Consider the following 21555-nt stretch of genomic DNA (forward strand, 5'->3'; position numbering starts at 1 on the left):
GAATTAGGAGTATTTGGCAGAGCTCTTGCTGGATTCAGTAGAGAATCAGATCTAAAGCTCGCACCCTACACCAATCCCTACACCCGGGTCTCAGTCAAATCATTCAACAGCATTTGATGAAAATGATAACCTGTTTACATCCCAGAACAACGTTGTGATTCGTCACCGTCGCGACGTCGCCGCGCAGACCAGATTACTACACGTGTGATTCAGGGAGACAGCACACCACAGTCCTCTGACACTTGTGCAAACAGAGCAAGCTCGGACATCGCTGTATTCCCTGTTGCATGTAGTCAGTTTGTCGCACACACCGTCATTCCTTCTCCTCACCGAGGCCGCGTTTGGTTGTAGGGTGAAAAAATTTTCACCCTACTTTGACCACTGATTATGAGTATTAAATAAAGTCTAATTACAAAACCACATCCACAACCTCCGTGTAAATCGCGAGGCGAATCTAATGAGGCCTTTGACCGCATGATTAGAGGATGATTACTGTAGCATCACTGTAGCAATCATCAATTAATTACCATCATTAGATTCATCGCGAAAAGTTACACTCGTCCCTAAATTTTTTTTGCAAATAGACTTCATTTAGTACTCCATACATACAAGATTCTTTTTTCGGGAAACGTGCGCGGAAATAACCAAACACTGCCCAAGTCTCTGTCAAATCATTTGCTCCTACGTCTATGTGGGAGAGGATCAGTATCCAGTAACCCTCCTTTCAAAAGAAAATGGTTGTGGGCATGTTTGGATGAGGTGTGAAAAAGTTTTGAGGAAAATTTTTTGGTACTTTGACCACCAATTAAGGGTATTAAATAAAATCTAATTACAAAATTAACTCTACAACTATGATACTGTAGCAGTTGCTCTAACTAACGAGGCCTTTGACCGTACGATTAGTGAATAATTGAGCGCGGTCACTGTAGCATCACTGTAGACAATCATGATGAAACTTGAGTCATTAGATTCGTCTCGAAAAATTACACTCATCCCTGAAAAGATTTTGTAAATAGACTTCATTTAGTACTCCATGCGGATATTCGTTTTTTTTGTGAAATTGTGATGTGACTCCTAACCAAGGCCTGTACTTTATTTGGCTTCACATCCTAAGAAGGACCGAGAAGCCAAGAACTTTGAGCACGCTACAACAATCTTTGTGCCTATCCACCTATTTAACACGCGAGCAATAATTGAGTTCTGCAATAGTTTGAAATGGAGAGGGAAAAATGAAAAATCAAAACATGACAATAGAAAAAAAAATCTTGAGATGTGATGCCTGCTTGCCTAGATGCAGAGATTGATTCACCCATCACACGTGTGAGATCATGGTTTGAAAGGAAAGTGCCTATCTGCATCTACTGCTATGGAGTGAATTTGATGCAGACTCGATAGGGGGCACGCTCTACTCTAGTACAAAATGTTACGCTGTGCTGTACTCCTCTTCGGGTGTTTTGGAACAGGGACTTAAAAAAGTCCCAGGGATTTTAGTATTTAGAAGTATTAAATAAATATTAATTATAAAACTAACTGCAGAACCCTGGGGCTAAATTGCGAGACGAATCTAATGAGGTATCTTAGTCCATAATTAGCGAATGGTTACTGTAGCATCACTGTAGCAAATTATGAATTAATTAGGCTCATTAGATTCGTCTCGCGAAAAAGCACTCAGCTGTCAAAAAATATTTATAAACAGATTTTATTTAATACTATAAAATAGTAAAATTCATTCTGATGTGATAGGGACTTCTGAAAAAAATTAGCATCCAAAAAGAGCCTAAGCATTCAAGTCAGCATTGTACTCCTGGCCTCCTGGGTCGCAGATGTCCCAGCTGGGCAGGGAATTTTCTGTGAATGTGATGTGATGTATGAATTGATGCTGCTGCATAGATGATTCAAAAAAGCTAAAATCAAGCCTCCATTATTAAATGATAAAACATTCAACGTGTATGAGGGTAACATTGTGTATGAGGGTAACATTTTTTTATTGAGAAGAAGGCCCTGTTTAGTTCCCAAAAAATTTTCAACAGTATCTGTCACATCGAATATTCGGACACATGCATGGAACATTAAATGTAGTTGAAAAAATACTTCCTCCATATAGAAGATGACGTTTAGAACAGTGACACGGTCTTCGAAGCATAACTTTGACTGCTTATTTTTATAAAAATATTTGTTAAAAAGTGATATATATATATTATTGTGAAAGTGTTTTTAAAACAAATCTATTCATATAATTTCACTTTTTCAAACTCAATAACTTAAAATTTATTTATGATTTATTCCCAATGTTTGACTCAAATCTTGTCCAAAACGTCATCTATTTCCTATATGGAGGGAGTAACCAATTACACAGTCTAACTGATCAGCACGAGATGAATCTTTTAGGCCTAATTAATTCATGATTGGACATTATTTGTCAAGTAACAACGAAATATGCTACAGTACCAAAAACTCAAATCTTTTCACCAACTAAACATACCCTAAGATGGAATTGAGAAGAAACTGGCAGCAGGTGTCAATATGCTTGAGAATCTAAAGTGATCTCAGCGTGCAATCTGATTAGACAAGGACTACCTTGACATGACACGTCACAGGTAGTTTGTTTGATGTGCTTGCCTCTCCCTAACAGATCACGATTCCTTTTCTTTTTTCCGTTCCCCTCTTTGATGAAATCCGAGAACGTAGTATTGTACCTCTCTCTCAAAAAAGAAAAAGAAAAAGAAAAATGAGATTGTAGTATGGTAGCGATGGTAGCGGTGCTCTACAAAGCTCCGGCACTTCAGAACAATTATTTCCAACTCCTCCGCCCAATCGACACAGACATGGAAGTTAACAAAAGTTATTTCAGTCTAATCTTGCTCGTTTAACCTTGTAAGAATTGTGTTATGTATGGCTTTCTATGTTGCAACGATATAGTAGAGTAAAACCACCCAACACATAAACAAGGCACAATGAAATGGTTAAATCAGGCATGGTGAGGGGAAAAGGGCAAAACTACACAAACAGACAAGCAACTACAAGTCTACGACTACTTACCTTGTACCATTTATAGTCATACAAAGATTGATAGTTTTTCACTAAAGTCATAGCGTTGGGTTCATACCATAGCCACAAAATTTCCAGGTGATGGGGTTGATGTACGGGGTATAGTCCTCGCCAGAGGTTTTTTATAAAGCAGGGATGAAAATGACCCGGCGAAATGATACTTTGTACCCCGTTTTCTGTGACAATGTTCAAATTTTGTGACCGTCGTTCAAACCTAGAGCAATACCACTTGGACCAGCAAAAGATTAGTATGGTGTACAAGCTATTGTCCTAAAAAGATAAAAGAGAGAAAACAAAAAGGAATCCTTTACATTGCCAATAAAATTGCGTGAGACAAAAACAACCATCAGATGCTAACGGACTCAAACATGCGACAACGAGAGCCTGGCGTGAGCGGCACGCGTAACGTGAGCTGCGTTGGCCGCCATAGCCTATAGGAGTACAAGGTGACAAAATTTTTATGAATTTTGATGCCTACTAGTACTAACAATCAAATTTTGTTTCTCCTCAAAATGTATGCCGTCCAGCCCATTTTGCACTAGCATTTGCGAAGCGAATTCGCGCATAAACAGTCGCTGTCTTCAGCTATCATCCCGTCCAGCCATAAATCGAAAGCGCCGCTTCCAATTGCGCGCAGCTGTCTCTCTGCCACGGCGGCCCCACATCCCACCGAGGGAGCCCCACCTACTCCTCCCGAATCTCGATGACACCCGACGGCCCGGCTGCCGCTTCCGCTGCCATCCTCGATTTCGTTAACGGAAGAGTGGAAAGCAAACAAGCCCGCAGCGGAGCGGAGGCCGAACCATCACCAAACCCCAAGCCCGACCGCCCACCTCGCCGTCGCCGGCGATCGGTCGCTGCCCCGCCGCCGCAGTAATCCCTGCCTTATCCGTACCTTCTACGCGCGGTGCTGGGTCTCTGATGCGTTCCACCCCATGGCATCCCACATTCCCCTTCCCTGCCGCCGGCTTCGTCCTCCTCCTCGCCCTCTTCGCCGTCGCATCGGGGGGTCCGGTTCCTAGAACAGGGGGTTTCAATCGGGGGGAGGCGGACGGCGCGGATGCGTACTCGATCCTCACGTTCCACGACTACACGCCGCCCCCGCCCCCCGCGCTGCCGCCGCCGCCGGCCGCCCCGGCGGCGACCTGCGCCGAGGACCTCCGCGGCGTGGGCGACCTCAACACCCAGTGCGTCGTCCAGAAATCGGTGAGGCTGGGCGGCGGGGTGTACATCAGCGGCAACGGCAGCCTCGTAATCCTCGGCGGCGTCGCGGTCACCTGCGAGAGGCCCGGGTGCGTCGTCTCTGCCAACCTCTCCGGCGGCATCCTCCTGGGGCACAGGGCCCGCGTCATTGCCGGGTGGGTCTCCCTTGCGGCGGCCAACATCACGCTCGGCGACGACGCCGTCGTCAACACCACCACGCTCGCTGGCAGCCCGCCGGACCAGACCAGCGGTGTGCCCACCGGGACATATGGGGATGGCGGTGGACATGGCGGCCGTGGCGCCAGCTGCTTCGTTAAGAAGGGGCAGGCGCAGGAGGACTCATGGGGTGGTGATACCTACGCGTGGTCTGCACTCAAGACCCCAAATAGCTACGGCAGCAAAGGGGGGTCGACTACCGTCGAGAAGGACTATGGTGGGGGAGGCGGTGGTGTTGTGTGGTTGTTCGCCAACGAAATTGTGTTGAATGGAACAGTTCTTGCTGATGGTGGAGATGGAGGCACCAAGGGTGGGGGTGGCTCTGGGGGCAGCATCTATCTGAAGGCCACAAAAATGTGAGTATATTGCAGTTTGTTTTCTGATGGTTTTCTCATTTCTCACTTCCTAATTCCTATTGTGTGGGTTGAGCTATTTATCAGGCATTTGAGCGAGCTGATGTAATGGAAGACTGAAATATCTTTTCAATTGGGAAAATTAAGGCATACTATAGTAACTTCTGTCTTTGGGCCCAATCAAGATTTGGGATAGTTTGTGTAAAGCTAAAGCTGTATGATTAACACGTCACATGTAGTGTGGTAATTTAATACAAATACATACAGGAAACCTGCTTGAGGTGTTTGGATGATTAAGATATCAAGTTTATGTTCCTCTTGCAATAGTTCATTGATAAACATAAGTAGCATATGGGATATCACCTGCTTGAGTTTTTTTTTTCAGCAGAGCAATTAGATGATTGTTTATGCTGATAATTAATAAACTTGAGCCAGATTTGTACTCAGCATGCACGCAAAACAGTTGATGGCAGTTAGTGCTATACAAAAAGTACTGAATCAGGAGAGCACCGCCAATTCTTTGGCATTGTGAGATAAATACTAGCTAATGTACTCCCATCAGAGTATCTGTTTAGTGTGGTTTTGTTAGTCATACCTATGAGTAATTATGTGGCAAACATAACATGGTCATGATTAAGTTGATATTAACCCTCTAAGTCTTTTAGGAAATCAGAGTTAGCATGGCATGAATGAAACAACTGACACATTTCAGAACAAGGAGCTAGTCTGCTGACAACCTAAGCCGCTAGTTAATATTTGGATGTAAGTACAAGCCCTACTTTAGCAACAGCCAACATGATTTCTTGTCTGGTTGCAATAGAAGAGGGAGAATGATGGCTGATGGAGAATTATAAAGTTTTGTTGCAATCTTTTATCAACATTTCTTCCACTTAAAATTTGCAATTTGATATTTGAACTCATGTCCTTCCATAGCCTGGATGTTTCTAAGTTATAATGTAGACTTCTTTTCTAGCTATTCTTATTTAAATGCCATATGGTCCACCTGTGTATTCTTGGGGGGAGGGGGGACTCTTTTTGGCTAAATTCGTTGGTGAAAGATTGTTCATAGTTCAAGTGTTCCCCTTTTGACACCTTATCTGAACCAGGCGAGGAGGTGGCAAAATAAGCGCTTGTGGAGGCAATGGTTTAGCTGGCGGAGGTGGAGGACGTGTCTCCATTGATGTTTTCAGCAGGCATGATGACGCCCAAATTTTTATTCATGGTAATTTACTTGATTTTGTTTTGCATTAGAGACTGCACATTTTGAAGCAGGCTACCTTTGTTTGAATCATTATATTGAAGTTATTGATCCATCTCTTTGCCCCTGTCCTCTCTACCTTATGTAATCTTACTTCCTATCTGCTATTCTGTAAGGTCTATCAGTTGATGAGGTTGAACCCTAAGTATCAGGGATCCAGTGTTACCCATGATAGTTGAATGGAGAGTACATAATCTCCTCAAGCTTCTTGATTTACTATGTTTAAATTTGCCTTTTTCTTGATCTGCTCTACTACTACTATTATGGTTGCCAATACCTTTTACTTTTTTAATCCTCTTTTTGGTGCTTCTTGCTGGGTTTCATCACTAGCCTATCCCAAGTCCAAGTTGCTTGGGACTAATAGGATTTGTTGTTGTTGTTGTTCTTGTACAGGGGGGAAGAGTTCAGGATGCTTGGACAATGCAGGAGCAGCTGGAACTCTTTATGAAGAAGTACCTAAGAGTATTACTGTTAACAATGATAACTTGAGCACACAAACTGATACAGTTTTTCTAGATCCCCCATATGAGCCACTCTGGACGAATATTCTTATCAGAAATCGTGCCAAAGTTTCTCTTCCCTTACGCTGGAGTCGTATTCAGGTTGAATGCTTACAATATTGTCTTATTGATAGTGTAGCCAATACAATTTTGCTGCAAGCACTGCACTTGACGACTTTGTTTGTTCTTATCCAGCTAGGGAGATTGCTGTTATTCCAGGGTTTCTCTGTACTTTATGTAGTATTTAAGCCACAGAATATTATTCCCTACAAATCATAAAAAATGGCATTTTGGATACATGATCCGCAGAACATAAATTTGACCCTCGTTTTCTACTAAAATGTTTGTTTAGAACAAAGGAAAAAAAAGATCCTGTGAAAGTCTTTCTTAATACATTTTATAAATCTATATATATCCTCTCCGATCATAATTTAGATGATGTCTTGGGCAGCAAAAGTTAAGTAATTACAAGTCAAATTTGCTGCCCAAAATGTCATATAATTATGACCGGAGACAGTACTATTTTTCATTTGACAAATGTAAATACATATTAAGATAATGTTGGTTGAACTTTTGATTGCATGCTCTCCAAAGGTTAATTTTTTGTTGCTAAAGGGAGTACATCTGTATCAGTTATGGTTGCATATAATAGTTAGACGATGCACATTGTCATTGCCAGCTAATGTGCTTGCTTTCTTTTCAAAGTAATTGATAGAGTATTACCAGTTGTTAGTGTGGTATAGGGCAAAATGTGTTATAAATTTCAGTGGATTTGTAATTTATCTGACTAAATGTTTCTTCCCTTCTATAGTATCCTTTCTTAATCGCTTTCTACTTTCAGGCTCAAGGACAGATTCTTTTAGCTGGTGCCACTCTAACTTTTGGCCTGACACATTATCCTTATTCAGAATTTGAGCTGTTGGCTGAAGAACTTCTTATGAGTGATTCTACAATCAAGGTTCTTCTTTGCTTTTGTTTCTCTGTTATTTGCTACGCCTTTTGCAATTTAATGTTCTATATGTTGTTTGTATACCACTCCATGTTTCAATCAAATTCAGGTCTTTGGCGCTTTACGAATGTCCGTAAAAATGCTTCTTATGTGGAACTCGAGAATGACTATTGATGGTGGCAGAGAATCAGGAGTAGCAACTTCACTACTAGAAGGTAGCAATTTGATAGTCCTGAAGGTATGTTGGCAACTGTAAGGTGTGTCATGTCCTTTTCTGTCTGCCTTCACTGTATGTGATATTTCTGTTCACATGCTTGTCAGGAAGCATCTGTGATACATTCAAATGCTAATCTTGGGATTCATGGTCAAGGCGTTCTAAATTTATCTGGTCAAAGAGATACTATAGAGGCACAACGCCTTATATTATCGCTGTTTTACAACATAGTGGTAAATGAAAATCCTTTCTGTTTTTGTTCATTCACAATCTATCTGAAATTATTTTATTTGTACTGTACTGCATGCCCATTGTGCCTTTGTTAGCGCAATTCTATTGGTTTCTGACAGGTTGGATAGTTTTTATATCTTTGACGTTATTAAAAATAAAATTGGGCCTGTTATGAAGCTGCTGTCTGGGGACTTGATCAGTGGGTTGCATCTTTTTTATGGTATTTGGCTGTTTTGCGTTTAGTCTGTAGTATTCTTTGCTCTGGTGTTTACTTATCTGAGTTCAAGATGCTGAATTTAGATGTTTCAAAGTTTAAAATTCACCTGAGAGAACCATGTTGCTTTTCATAACCAAAGCAATCAAATTTTGTTTTCTTCCATTCTTTGGATGGTTTGTGCTGGATGGCTGGTACAGTCTTGATATGGGCAACATGATTTTTTATATTTGTTTAACTGGTCCAGTTCAATACTTCATTATTGCAGTTAGATTTTCAGTGTTTCTTAGCCATTTGAAGAAAACTGTAGTAATTGATAATTGATTTTTTTTAGGTTGGACCTGGAGCTGTTCTAAGGGGCCCTCTTATAAATGGAAGTAGTGGCGACATGTAATTTACAACCTTCAAATCCTGTGTTAAATGCTCTTTTTTCATTGTTTCGGTCATTGGTCAATTGTTAATAAGATTTTGTTGGCAACACTAGGGCACCAAAGCTGAACTGTGAAGACGAGAGTTGCCCTATGGAAATTTTTCATCCACCTGAGGATTGCAACTTGAACTCTTCATTGTCTTTTACTTTACAGGTGTGCTTTAGTTCTCCTAAGTTGTAGCCTTCCCCAAGTTGTGATGTTTAATCTATCCCACGGTGTCACCCAGGTCTCTGAACTCTAAAAAAGTAAAATGCATATTTGGGTATCTACCACGCACGGTTCATATCCCATTAACCAACATGCACCTTCCTATGTTCATGCTGATTTGAGTATTTGAGAACTCTTGAGGCATGCCAAATAGGCAAGTTAATGTTGGTTAGGAAGATTTTGACCTTGAGTGGTTCATTTAAAAAGTTTTGGAACTAAAAAATATGCATTTAATGCCTACTTTTTGGCGGCTCTCTCAACTCCCCATCAAATGAAGAGTTTGTACGCTAAAGAAAGCGTTGCAATTTTCTGTTTTTAGTCTAAATAGAAACAAATTGCTTTGCCAACATCCTTGATGTTGCCCAGCTTAAGCTACATGGATTCTTGGAGTTAGTGGTATCCACTCCACGAGTAGCCGGAGCTCTGCAACAGGACCTAAGGGTTTAAGGGCCCTGGATGACACCATGGGATATGTTTGGGGACTGCTGGTGCATTTCATTCTTTATTTTATTTACTAAATTTTAATTGTTTTTGCGGTGAGATTGCCTTTTAGTTTTACTTGTAATCCATGTTGGCTTTTGGCATGCAGATATGCCGCGTTGAAGATATTGATATTTCCGGCCTTGTGCAAGGAACTGTCATTAATTTTAACCGAGCAAGAAGTGTCACTGTGCAGACATCTGGGACCATAAGCGCAACAGGATTAGGTATCCTATCATTGTTTTGTTGGTCTGAGACTCAGAAAGTTAGGATATCATGTTCTATTGACCACCAAATACACAGTACCACAAGCCAACATATTTTTGCTATAGACAAGTTTGGAAAAGTTCTACGATAAGATTCAGTTACTTGGTTATTGCCACTTATCATAATCCCCTTACCTGTTTGAGTCTCTACTTCTGCACTGTGGGGCTTAAATAAGAGGATGTCTGTCTGTCGGTACCCCAGGACTGGGGTACCCCCTCCTGCTGTGTCTAGGCAAGGGTCTCGTAGTTATCCTTAGCTACGCCCTGACCAACGAGCAGCCGGACCCCTGTGGTCCGGAGCCCTACTCTCCCGGCAAATGGCCCCGGACCCGCTCCCCGCTCGGGGAGGGTCCGGTGACGCCACGTGTCCAGGAAGGAGGTAGCTCTCCGCCGAAACCGCTGGGGGCCCCGGACCCCCGCCGGATCCCGGACCCCCATATACTATCCGGACCCCTCAGCGGGTGGAACCGACACCCCGCCTGGGTCCGGAGCCGCCACGTGACCACAGGTGCGGGCACGCGCGCGGTACTGCTTGGCTTCCACTGGAAGACTCGCCTACCTATCGCATTCAATGCTGTAGACGGAAGTGCGCCTTGCCACAGCAGAGCTCGAGGCGGCTTTTGCCAGGTTGCACTGTTGGTCGCATGTTACCAAGGCGCATAGTATAGTCGCTGGCACCGTCCACAGTCTACTATGCCAGTTGGACACGACGGCTCGGCTTCGCCCGTTATGACGCCTACACGGTAGACCCAGCAGTCTACGCCGCAAGCTACATTGCTCCAACGGGCGCCTCGCCGATGGGACAAATAAGGACTCCCCTCGGTCAGAGAGTCTACAGGGCGATGAAGCATATCCGAGAAGAGATCCTCACCCGCTGTAGCTCCATTGAAGCTTCCTGTGCAGTATACTATACATCCACGTTAGACCCACCTGTCGGGGTCTAACGACTGTGTACGCGTCCCCTTGCTCTATAAAAGGGAGACGCCCGTTAGGAAAGAACTCAAGCCCCAGCTGGGCAGAGGATAGACTCATTCATACTAAGAGCAATTCATCTCACAGTGGATGTAGGGTATTACGCTCCGGCGGCCTGAACCACTCTAAATCCGTGTATTCTTGCGCTCTTGCCCCCAAGCTAGATTGGCGTAATCGCCTTGCGCTTCCCCGAGTACTTCCCCTCGGGGAATAGGCGGGTGCGTTCCGCCACCCGGCTGTGGGTACCCCCAAAAGCCCACGACATTTGGCGCCGTCCATGGGGAGGTGCAAGCGTTGGCTAGATCTCCAGGCTTCTGAGGCTGAGCTCATCCTCTGCAACGGCGACGAGTAGATGAAGAGAGGCATGGCGGCACCTACGCCTCATGCCACAGCGCCGAGGCAGCGGTGCCCTCGGTGCGGCGGCGCACGACAGCGGCGCCTGCTGTGCGTCGCCACTGCGACACCTCAGAGCCGACGCGGTGGCACGCCGCGGAGACGCCCGCTGTACGTCACCCTACAACACCTCTGCGTCGGCTCAAGGTTTTCTCTCAAGCAACCACCAGGACTCCCCTGCGGCGGCATGGCGTCGGCTCAAGGCTCTCTCTCAATGTGAAGCCTGGAGCCGACCGCTGTGGCCCGGGGGAAGTCTACCGCCGTCTCCTCCCTCGCCAGGACCGGGTCTCTCTCGGTGCTGCTGCAGATAGGATCCCGCCACCAGGCGCGGGGGCCTAATGCCAGCACCAAGGTCGAGCCGGCGAACGACCGCCCTTCTCCACGCTCCGTACTCATCCAAATGAGCACCCAGCTCGAGATGAGCGATCAACGGGCTGGCGGCAGACGGCGGCGGCTGGGCCACTCCCATTCAAAGCCAAAGAATTTGTCTCTATGCTACCTAGGCATATGATAGTTCTTAGGCAGGGAAGGGCCCCCTGAGCTCCCGAGGTGATGCTGGATGATGCTGTGAAGGCACGTCCAGGGCGCCTTCGCCCCCAACAGCTGAGAGGAACCTCCAAGGTGGCAGCTCCACTACGGCCAGCAACGTGCACGCCTTACGGGGCAGCGGCTGTAGGTTATCACTAGATAGGACTGAGTTGGTTTCTCCTTTGTAATGATATGGTGCCTACGTGTGGTCCAGAGCGGTAAAGGTCCGCCCTTATAAACCCTACCTCTGGCTTCATCGCACAAACAGGCGACACCAGCAAGTGGTCCAGAGCGGTAGAGGTCCGCCCTCGTAATTCCGACCTCTGATGTACACCACGAATCAAGTAATGAAGGAGATTTGCTTTTTCAGTCCTATCTTTACATTAACCTGATAGCACTTGTCCGTTCAGCTTGCATGTTTCTTTCCCCTGCACGGAGTCTTTCCTTTTGTTGCTAACGATCCAAACTAAGTTGCTGGCTTGTGGTCAGGTAGGGACACCCCTTCTAGCTGGAAGGCGGTCCGAACTCCTAGGGACCTGTCCCGGAGAAGTGGTGCTTGTATCCTGGGGCGGAGGAGTTCTGCGTAGCCGCTTAGCCTGGTAATATATCCTAAGCCTACGCACTTCACTGCCCTGTTACGAGTACCCTAGTACCCGGGGCTGCCGTCTCTAGAGGTACGGACTCCTTTCTAGTATAAGGCATGGTTTCCTATGCCCCGCCATGAGGTCCGGTAACGTATCTCGGTGGATCGATGGCAACAGCTCAAGTCCACTCCGGTGGCCCGCTCCGGCGGAGACCGCTCGCCACGGTCGACTCAAAGTCCACTCCGGTGGCCCGCTCCGGCGGAGACCGCTCGCCACGGTCGACTCAAAGTCCACTCCGGTGGTCCGCTCCGGCGGAGACCGCTCGCCACGGTCGACTCAAAGTCCACTCCGGTGGCCCGCTCCGGCGGAGACCGCTCGCCACGGTCGACTCAAGTCCACTCCGGTGGCCCGCTCCGGCGGAGACCGCTCGCCACGGTCGACTCAAAGTCCACTCTGGTGGCCCGCTCCGGCGGAGACCGCTCGCCACGGTCGACTCAAAGTCCACTCCGGTGGCCCGCTCCGGCGGAGACCGCTCGCCACGGTCGCCAGGAGCCAGGTCCGGGGAAGTGATTCTCGCTCCCTGGGCGGTCCGAGGTCTGTGTAGCCGCTTGGCTTGGTTCCGTACCCCAAGCCTACACCTTCGCCGCCCTACGGAGAGCACTCTAGTACCTGAACCTGGCAACAAGTGATCCGGCCTTCAAGGGGTCCAGAGCACCCGCTCTCGACAAGAGCACGCCGACACAGCCAAGCTGCGTGGAAACACATCATAATGGTGGCCCACCCGTGGGTTCGTACCTCCCCCGAGGTGGGCCCGGGGGCCACACTGTCGGTACCCCAGGACTGGGGTACCCCCTCCTGCTGTGTCTAGGCAAGGGTCTCGTAGTTATCCTTAGCTACGCCCTGACCAACGAGCAGCCGGACCCCTGTGGTCCGGAGCCCTACTCTCCCGGCAAATGGCCCCGGACCCGCTCCCCGCTCGGGGAGGGTCCGGTGACGCCACGTGTCCAGGAAGGAGGTAGCCCTCCGCCGAAACCGCTGGGGGCCCCGGACCCCGCCGGGTCCCGGACCCCCATATACTATCCGGACCCCTCAGCGGGTGGAACCGACACCCCGCCTGGGTCCGGAGCCGCCACGTGACCACAGGTGCGGGCACGCGCGCGGTACTGCTTGGCTTCCACTGGAAGACTCGCCTACCTATCGCATTCAATGCTGTAGACGGAAGTGCGCCTTGCCACAGCAGAGCCCGAGGCGGCTTTTGCCAGGTTGCACTGTTGGTCGCGTGTTACCAAGGCGCATAGTACAGTCGCTGGCACCGTTCACAGTCTACTATGCCAGTTGGACACGACGGCTCGGCTTCGCCCGTTATGACGCCTACACGGTAGACCCAGCAGTCTACGCCGCAAGCTACATTGCTCCAACGGACGCCTCGCCGATGGGACAAATAAGGACTCCCCTCGGTCAGAGAGTCTACAGGGCGATGAAGCATATCCGAGAAGAGATCCTCACCCGCTGTAGCTCCATTGAAGCTTCCTGTGCAGTATACTATACATCCACGTTAGACCCACCTGTCGGGGTCTAACGACTGTGTACGCGTCCCCTTGCTCTATAAAAGGGAGACGCCCGTTAGGAAAGAACTCAAGCCCCAGCTGGGCAGAGGATAGACTCATTCATACTAAGAGCAATTCATCTCACAGTGGATGTAGGGTATTACGCTCCGGCGGCCTGAACCACTCTAAATCCGTGTGTTCTTGCGCTCTTGCCCCCAAGCTAGATCGGCGTAATCGCCTTGCGCTTCCCCGAGTACTTCCCCTCGGGGAATAGGCGGGTGCGTTCCGCCACCCGGCTGTGGGTACCCCCAAAAGCCCACGACATTTGGCGCCGTCCGTGGGGAGGTGCAAGCGTTGGCTAGATCTCCAGGCTTCTGAGGCTGAGCTCATCCTCAAGTAGGTTGGGGAAGGGAAACTGCTGTCTGTCTACTGTCCTTGAGGGATATGGTTGAAGAAATATTTATTTGAACTGGTAGAATGGATGAACGGTCCAAATTAAGCAATGGCGTGTCTTTGGACTCATCACTCATACTTTTAACGGTTATTGGAATTTGATGTGGATACTGTAGTTTAGAGATTCTTTGCTAGTTATCAGCATACAATGGAATTTGCTAGTTATTCTGGAATTTTAAGTTTCTTCTGCTTGCAGGCTGTCAGGGTGGAATTGGACAGGGGAAAGTGATACGCAGTGGGATTAGTGGTGGGGGTGGGCATGGTGGTAAAGGTGGTGATGGCAGTTATAGTGGCGATCATGCAGAGGGTGGACCTGCATATGGTCATGCTGATTTACCTTGTGAACTTGGCAGTGGCAGCGGCAATGTCAGTGCATCTTCAACGGCTGGTGGTGGTATAATAGGTATCAAATATTGTATATCTACTATCATTGTTGCCCTCTACTCAGTCATTGTACCTCTTAATAGCACTTTTGTTGTGCAAATTTTTAGTGATGGGTTCTTTGGAGCAATCTCTGCCAAACCTCTCCCTTTCTGGCTCAATTGAGGCAAATGGTGGTAGTTTTACTGGCGTGGCATCTCATGCCACAATTGGAGGACCTGGTGGTGGTTCTGGGGGTACAATTCTACTTTTTGTGCGGACTTTACTCCTAAAGAAGGACTCTGTACTCTCTAGTGTCGGCGGGATTGGAAGCAATGGCAGTGGTGGAGGTGGAGGGGGTCGGATTCACTTTCACTGGTCCGATATTCCCACTGGAGATGATTATGTTCCTTTTGCAACAGTTAAGGGAACAATAATTACAAGGTGTGTTTTAATTCTGATTCTGTCTGTCAGCCCCTCTTCCTTTATATTAGTAGTTTTGAATTATGTTGAAGGCCTTATTTTGTATGCACTGTATTTGCATGATTGTTTAGTTTTAATAATCCTACAGCATTTTGTGCTGCTGAGGATAGGAGACTGAGAGGGAACAAGAAGGCAGAATTGTTATTCACTTTTATGTTGTTTTTTCAGTCCTTTGGGTTTTCACCACCAGTATAAATTTATTTTTTCGCTTTCTCCTGTTAGTGCCTTTTTCACCCCTTCCACATTTTAGTATTAGTCTTCGTTTCAATTTTGTTTTGCACACCTGGGTTCCACATTTTAGTATTAACCTTCTTCTCACATGCTCAACTGGTGTGCTCGTAGGTCGTGTGAGTACCTCCCTAAAGGGTTTGGATGCCTTGAGTCAGGGAGATGTCTTCTCCCAGTGGTTTCTTTTGAATCTTTGTTTTTTATTGTATTTTATTGTTCGATGATGATGCCTTAAGTGCCTTCAAACTTTTTTCATTGTGTCGCTAAATTGCTGAGTTGATTGTTTGTTTCTGCTACAGAGGTGGAGTCAGTAAAGGCCATGGTTTTCCTGGTGAGAATGGAACAGTCACAGGAAAGGATTGCCCAAAAGGTCTTTATGGAACATTTTGCAAGGTAACTTATGACATCAGATGTGCTGCCTTACCTCCTTCGGGCCAAATCATATAATGTGTTAGTGTTACGTTCAGAAGATTTGTTCCCCATTTTAGTTTTCTTGTGTATCAGGGACACAATACAATGTAGTTGCAAGCTTTTTGTGCTCTGCTATATTTTAATAGAACTCTGAGAATGGGCACAGCTTTGGGGTGAGATAGCTTAGTAGGTTAGGGAGACCACTGTTATTATTTCTACAAACACCTCCTTATGCTTTTTCTGTGCCTCTTGTTGGGTTTCATCTCTAGCCCAAATGGTCTTGTTGACTAAAAGGCCTCGTTGTAGTTTACTGTTACTATTTGTGCAACCACATGACATCAACGTACACTTATCAACCTAGAAGGAACCCTCAATTATACCTATAGTTTTTAGTTTAACTAGATATTGCTACTTCTTACTGTTGCAATGCTTTCTGTGGCAAAATACAGGAATGTCCTTCAGGAACATACAAGAATATTACTGGATCATCTAAATCCTTATGCTCACCATGCCCTCCAAATGAGCTACCTCACCGTGCTGCATACATAAGCATCCGAGGTAGTTTTTGCTGTGTTTTCTTCTCGTTTGAGAAACATTAATCTAAACCGCAGATCGAGCACGTCTTATAAGTAGCAGACAGGAACTATATGCTTTTGATCTCTGACATACATATATCTGTGGTGTCTATAAAGAAACCTTTCAATGGTGTCCTCATCTTTTCTTAAGTCATATTACAAAATATGAAATAGTGTTAGGCTGGGTCTCGCTTGTATATAAGTTTCACGTCTGTTGTCTTCTGGTTATTTAATTCCATTTCTTTTTTTTTGTTGTTTCAGAACTTTTGTGTTAACTATGGAAATTTTCTGTCAGTTTGCCTGGGTGTTCTAAACTTAGCATTATGTTTTTGACAGGAGGTGTTGCTGAAACCCCATGCCCATACAAATGCGTGTCTGATAGATATCACATGCCTCGCTGTTTTACTGCTCTTGAAGAGCTGATATATACATTTGGTGGACCTTGGTTGTTTGGCCTGCTTCTTTCTGGCCTTCTTGTTTTGTTAGCTCTTGTTCTGAGTATTGCTCGGATGAAGTTTGTTGGTACTGATGAGTTGCCTGGGCCAGCACCGACTCAGCACAGCTCCCAAATTGATCACTCTTTTCCTTTCCTTGAATCACTGAACGAGGTTGTGAAATTCATTCTATCTACTGATTCAATATCTTATTAAGCTGTGGTGCGATCAATTTCAGTTTTACTGAAATTTCTGCTTATGGTGCAGGTATTGGAAACAAACAGAGCAGAAGAATCTCACTGTCATGTGCACAGGATGTATTTCAGGGGCCCAAACACCTTCAGTGAACCTTGGCATCTCCCACACACCCCACCAGAGCAAATTTCAGAGATTGTGTATATATATGCCCATCCTCTGTTCAAGTTCTACCATTTTGTTGTTTGTTTTCAATTCTTTACCGATTTCTTTCTCGAATCAATTATACCTTTTCCCTGAATGTTGTCCTGACTATTTTTTCCAGGTATGAGGATGCATTTAACAAGTTTGTTGATGAGATAAATGCTCTTGCAGCCTATCAATGGTGGGAGGGTTCAATTTATAGTATTCTCTGTATACTTTCATATCCGATGGCATGGTCCTGGCAACAGTGGCGCAGGAGAATGAAATTACAAAAAATACGTGAATTTGTTCGATCTGAATATGATCATTCATGCTTACGGTCCTGCCGTTCACGGGCACTTTATGAAGGGCTGAAGGCATGTATATATTATTTTCTGCTTTATGTGCAGCTCTTTTCTAATATTTCAATTTCATGATTGCATTATGTCCGACAAAATTGGTAAAAGGTACCCATGAACATGCCAGATAACTTTACAGTTATTTCTGTGGCTATGCATTACCTGCAACTTAAGTAGTATCAGAAAGCATAGGTTGCATTCTTAGTCTTGCCGATTGATAATTTCTGGTTTTCAAATTTGTAGGTAGCTGCTACTCCAGATTTAATGCTGGGTTATTTAGATTTCTTCCTTGGTGGGGATGAGAAAAGGACTGATCTCCCCCCTCGACTTCATCAAAGGTTTCCAATGTCCCTTATCTTTGGAGGTGATGGAAGTTATATGGCTCCATTTTCACTTCACAGTGACAGAGTGGTTACAAGTCTTATAAGTCAGGTTGATTCTGTAACATTTCAGACTGTACCAAATTGCTGAATTAAACCAATTATTCTCAACTTATTGAATCTCTTTATAGGCTGTACCATCGTCAATATGGCATCGTCTTGTAGCCGGATTGAATGCCCAGTTGCGTTTGGTTCGTCGTGGAAATCTAAATGCAACATTTCTTCCTGTACTCAAATGGCTTGAAACTCATGCAAATCCTGCGTTGAACACTTACCGGGTGCGTGTTGACCTTGCATGGTTCCAAACTACAGCATTAGATTACTGTCAGTTTGGTCTTGTTCTTCATGCTCTGGGGGAAGGGGTGGCTGCTGAACTTCAAGATGGCTCTGTAATTAAAACCGATCAGCATTCAGTGTGAGTCATCTCTTACTTGCCTGAGCATTTGTATTCTTTCCCTCTGATCATCATGTCTCCCTAATCATTCCCCCTATATCATACAGAAACCAGAATACTTATGCTGATTCTCAATTGGGACACTCAATGTCCAACGAGGCTCTTTTGCGTAAAAGGATAACTGGCACCATTCTCAATGTTGAAAACTTAAAGATGCCCAAAGACAGGAGAGATTTGTTTTACCCTCTCTCTCTTATCTTGCACAATACAAAACCAGTTGGACATCAGGTGATTGTCATCTTGACAGTACATAGTCATAGTGTCCATATGACGAGACTTACGGCATCTTGCACTCACCATGGTTCTTTTGCTTTGAACTGCAGGACCTCGTTGGCCTAGTCATCTCAATATTGCTTCTTGCAGATTTCAGCTTAGTCTTGCTTACTTTCCTCCAACTATATTCATATTCAATAGTTGATGTTTTGTTAGTCTTGTTTATTCTTCCTCTTGGGATACTGGCACCATTTCCTGCTGGGATAAATGCTCTTTTTAGTCATGGACCGCGGCGGTCAGCTGGCCTTGCTCGTGTGTATGCATTGTGGAATATTACATCACTGGTTAATGTTGTAAGTACTCATCCATCCTTGTCTGTATCTAGATTTTGCTTTTACAAGCTCATCAGGTTGTTTAGGTTTAGAATCATGGGAGTTATGTAGCATCATTGCTGTCTGCTAGAGCATTTATTGGGGATTACATATTGCCATTAAGACTTCAAGCATGCACCCTCATATACCTACATAAGCAGAAGACTGGGCATTAACACACAGAACCTTATTCCTACGCCCAGTTTATCATGTAAAACTCAGCAGTAGACACTAGACAGTAGTGACCTTTTTTCCCAATGGTTTGTCAGGAGAGAGAAAAAACTGAGAATGTGTGATCTGGTTTGTTTTGTTTTGAAATCTTCCTGATTTCCATTTAAGTAATGTTTGCTCCTTGCATGTGTATGTTGTACATTTTTCACGTGAAGGGTGTATACTTACTTTCTTCACAGTAGCTACAGTACAGTATCATGCTTTACCTACAAGTTCACATCACTCGCAGATCATGGCTTTTGTATGTGGAATTCTGCATTATAAGTCATCAAACAAGAAACATCCAAGCATGCAGCCATGGAATTTTGGCGGGTAAGCATCTATTCCCTTCCTGCTAAGAGGTGGCAACTTAACGCACTCATACCTGGACAACCTTTTACCTAAGAACCTTAACCTCTAAACTCTTGGCAGGGATGAAACCAGCTGGTGGCTATTCCCAATAGGACTTGTGCTATGCAAATGCATTCAAGCTAGGCTTGTGGATTGGCATGTATCTATCTTAGAGATCCAGGACCGTGCAGTTTATAACAGTAACCCAACAGTATTTTGGCGGTGACAACATTTTGGATCACAGGAGTGGCTCATGATGGGAGCTTAACAACTCAAGTTTTTTGGGAGTTGATAAAAAGAAGGCTAGGGAGAGTCCGTTCTTTGTCGGCCAGTGAGGGGGAGCCATGTACAAAGTAGAATGCTTACAGATGCCTGCCAATAGATTTATAGTGCATCCTTGACCTTTTGTCCAGTCGGTCACCCAACTTTGTTTACCCTGTACATAGGAAAAGGGTTTAGTTGATCCATTCATTGTATGATTTAGGATTTAGACACCACAGAATTATATATTTTACCTAACCTAATCTCCAATAGATAGTGGGAAATATCTTTCCTTTTTTTTGAAAGCACTCTCGGGGTCATTTGCTGCAAAAGGTTTGAGGCATCAAATATGAGGTTTTGCTGCAAAAGGTTTGAGGCATCAAATATGAGGTTTTGCTGCAAAAGGTTTGAGGCATTAAATATGAGGTTTTGCATTCATTCTGTTAGATGAATTAAAGCAAAATGTTAACATGCTGATGTGTATTGAAGGCCTTAATTGCCATACTCCCTCCATATTGTAAAGGAAGTCTATTTTAGTTTGTTTAAGTCAAACATTTTACACTTTGACTATAAATAAATTTTTTTAGGTTGAGTTCGAAAATATGAAAGCGATGTAAGTAGATTCATCTTGAAATGTAGTTTCGTAAAAGTATATGTTAACTAGATTTTATAAGTTTTTCGTAGCAAAAAGATTGTGGTCAAAATTGTTTTTTGAGACCGTGTCGATGTCCAAAATGATTTCCTTTACAATATGGAGAGAGTAGAGCCTGTGATATAGTACCAGCCTCCAGTAGGCGTTGTTGTGCCAGCAGGTATTGTTTTGCATTAGGTTAAATTTGGTTAACTTTTAATATTTGGTTAAAATTTTCTGGATTTTGCCCTTTTGTGATCTAAACATTTCTTCCAGTAAATTGGAGGTAAAAAAGTTTTTCAAATCAATGTGTACTGGTATCCAAGGGAAATCCACCATTGCAGGCAAGAGAAGAAAGCAGGCTGCTTTTCTATTTTCCGATTTCCTATTGTTTTCTCTAGTTATCATCACGGCACATTCTGCTGCAGTTTGCTAGATACCATGGTATTTTGGAGAGCTATTATGGTAGCTGATTGCCTGTGCGGCCGCGTTGTACAGCCTGTTCTAAGTTCTAGTTATCACATCCGTACATGTACGTCGCTTTGTGTATATACGCATAAAAAAATCCTGAAACGGACGGTGATTTATTTATTTTTGGCCCGTAACCAACCTTAAGTGGGTACCCTCCAGTAGGGTTTTGTACCAGCCAGTATTGATAAAAATTAGGATAATTTTGGTGAAAATTTGTTGTCTGATTAAAAAAAGATGAAACTATCATGACAACTTTGAAAAATAATAAATAACTTTATCTCGACAAATTAACAAGTCTCATTTTTATGTCCCAAATCCTAACAATTTCTTCTTGTGTATTGATGACTGAAATTTTTTGGCTCGTTTGTTACAGCACAAACTCTAAAACGACATAAATTTAAGAATGTATGTAATATATGTTCTACTCCCTATGATTTATGTGCTCTCCCTATGGTGCTGTTTGTTTCCCAAGCTTTTTTTAGCCCCTATCCCATCAAAAAAAAATTTACGAGTATTAAATAAAATCTATTTATAATTTTTTTGACAGATGGGTGCCAATTCGCGAGACGAATCTAATGAGCCTAATTAATCCATGATTTAATACAGTAATGCTGCAACAACTATTCGCTAATTATGAATTAATATACCTTATTAGATTTGTCTCGTAGTTTAGTCCCAAAATTTTGCAATTAGTTTTGTAATTAGACTTTATTTAATAGTTCTAAATGCTAATTTTTTTGATGTGATATGGTCTAAAGTTTAGCTCTTGGAACCAAACAACCCCTATAACTCGAATATAGAACCTATCGTCTGTTGAAATGCCAAAAGAAGAAACCTTAATGAAAATAGTATTAGACGATAGAGGGCACCTCATTGAGTATATGGGCAAAGGGGCAGCTCATAAGACGGTTACACTGAGGGAATAGCTTAAAGAGCTT

General features: G+C 44.4%; 1 pseudogene; it reads left to right on the forward strand.

The window, feature by feature from the left end:
* Nucleotides 1-3791: 3791 nt before the first annotated feature.
* On the forward strand, nucleotides 3792-20061 carry LOC120697621 (annotated as a pseudogene).
* Nucleotides 20062-21555: the final 1494 nt, after the last annotated feature.

The sequence above is a fragment of the Panicum virgatum genome, chromosome 3K, assembly GCF_016808335.1.
Source record: "Panicum virgatum strain AP13 chromosome 3K, P.virgatum_v5, whole genome shotgun sequence".
NCBI classification, from domain to species: Eukaryota; Viridiplantae; Streptophyta; class Magnoliopsida; order Poales; family Poaceae; genus Panicum; species Panicum virgatum.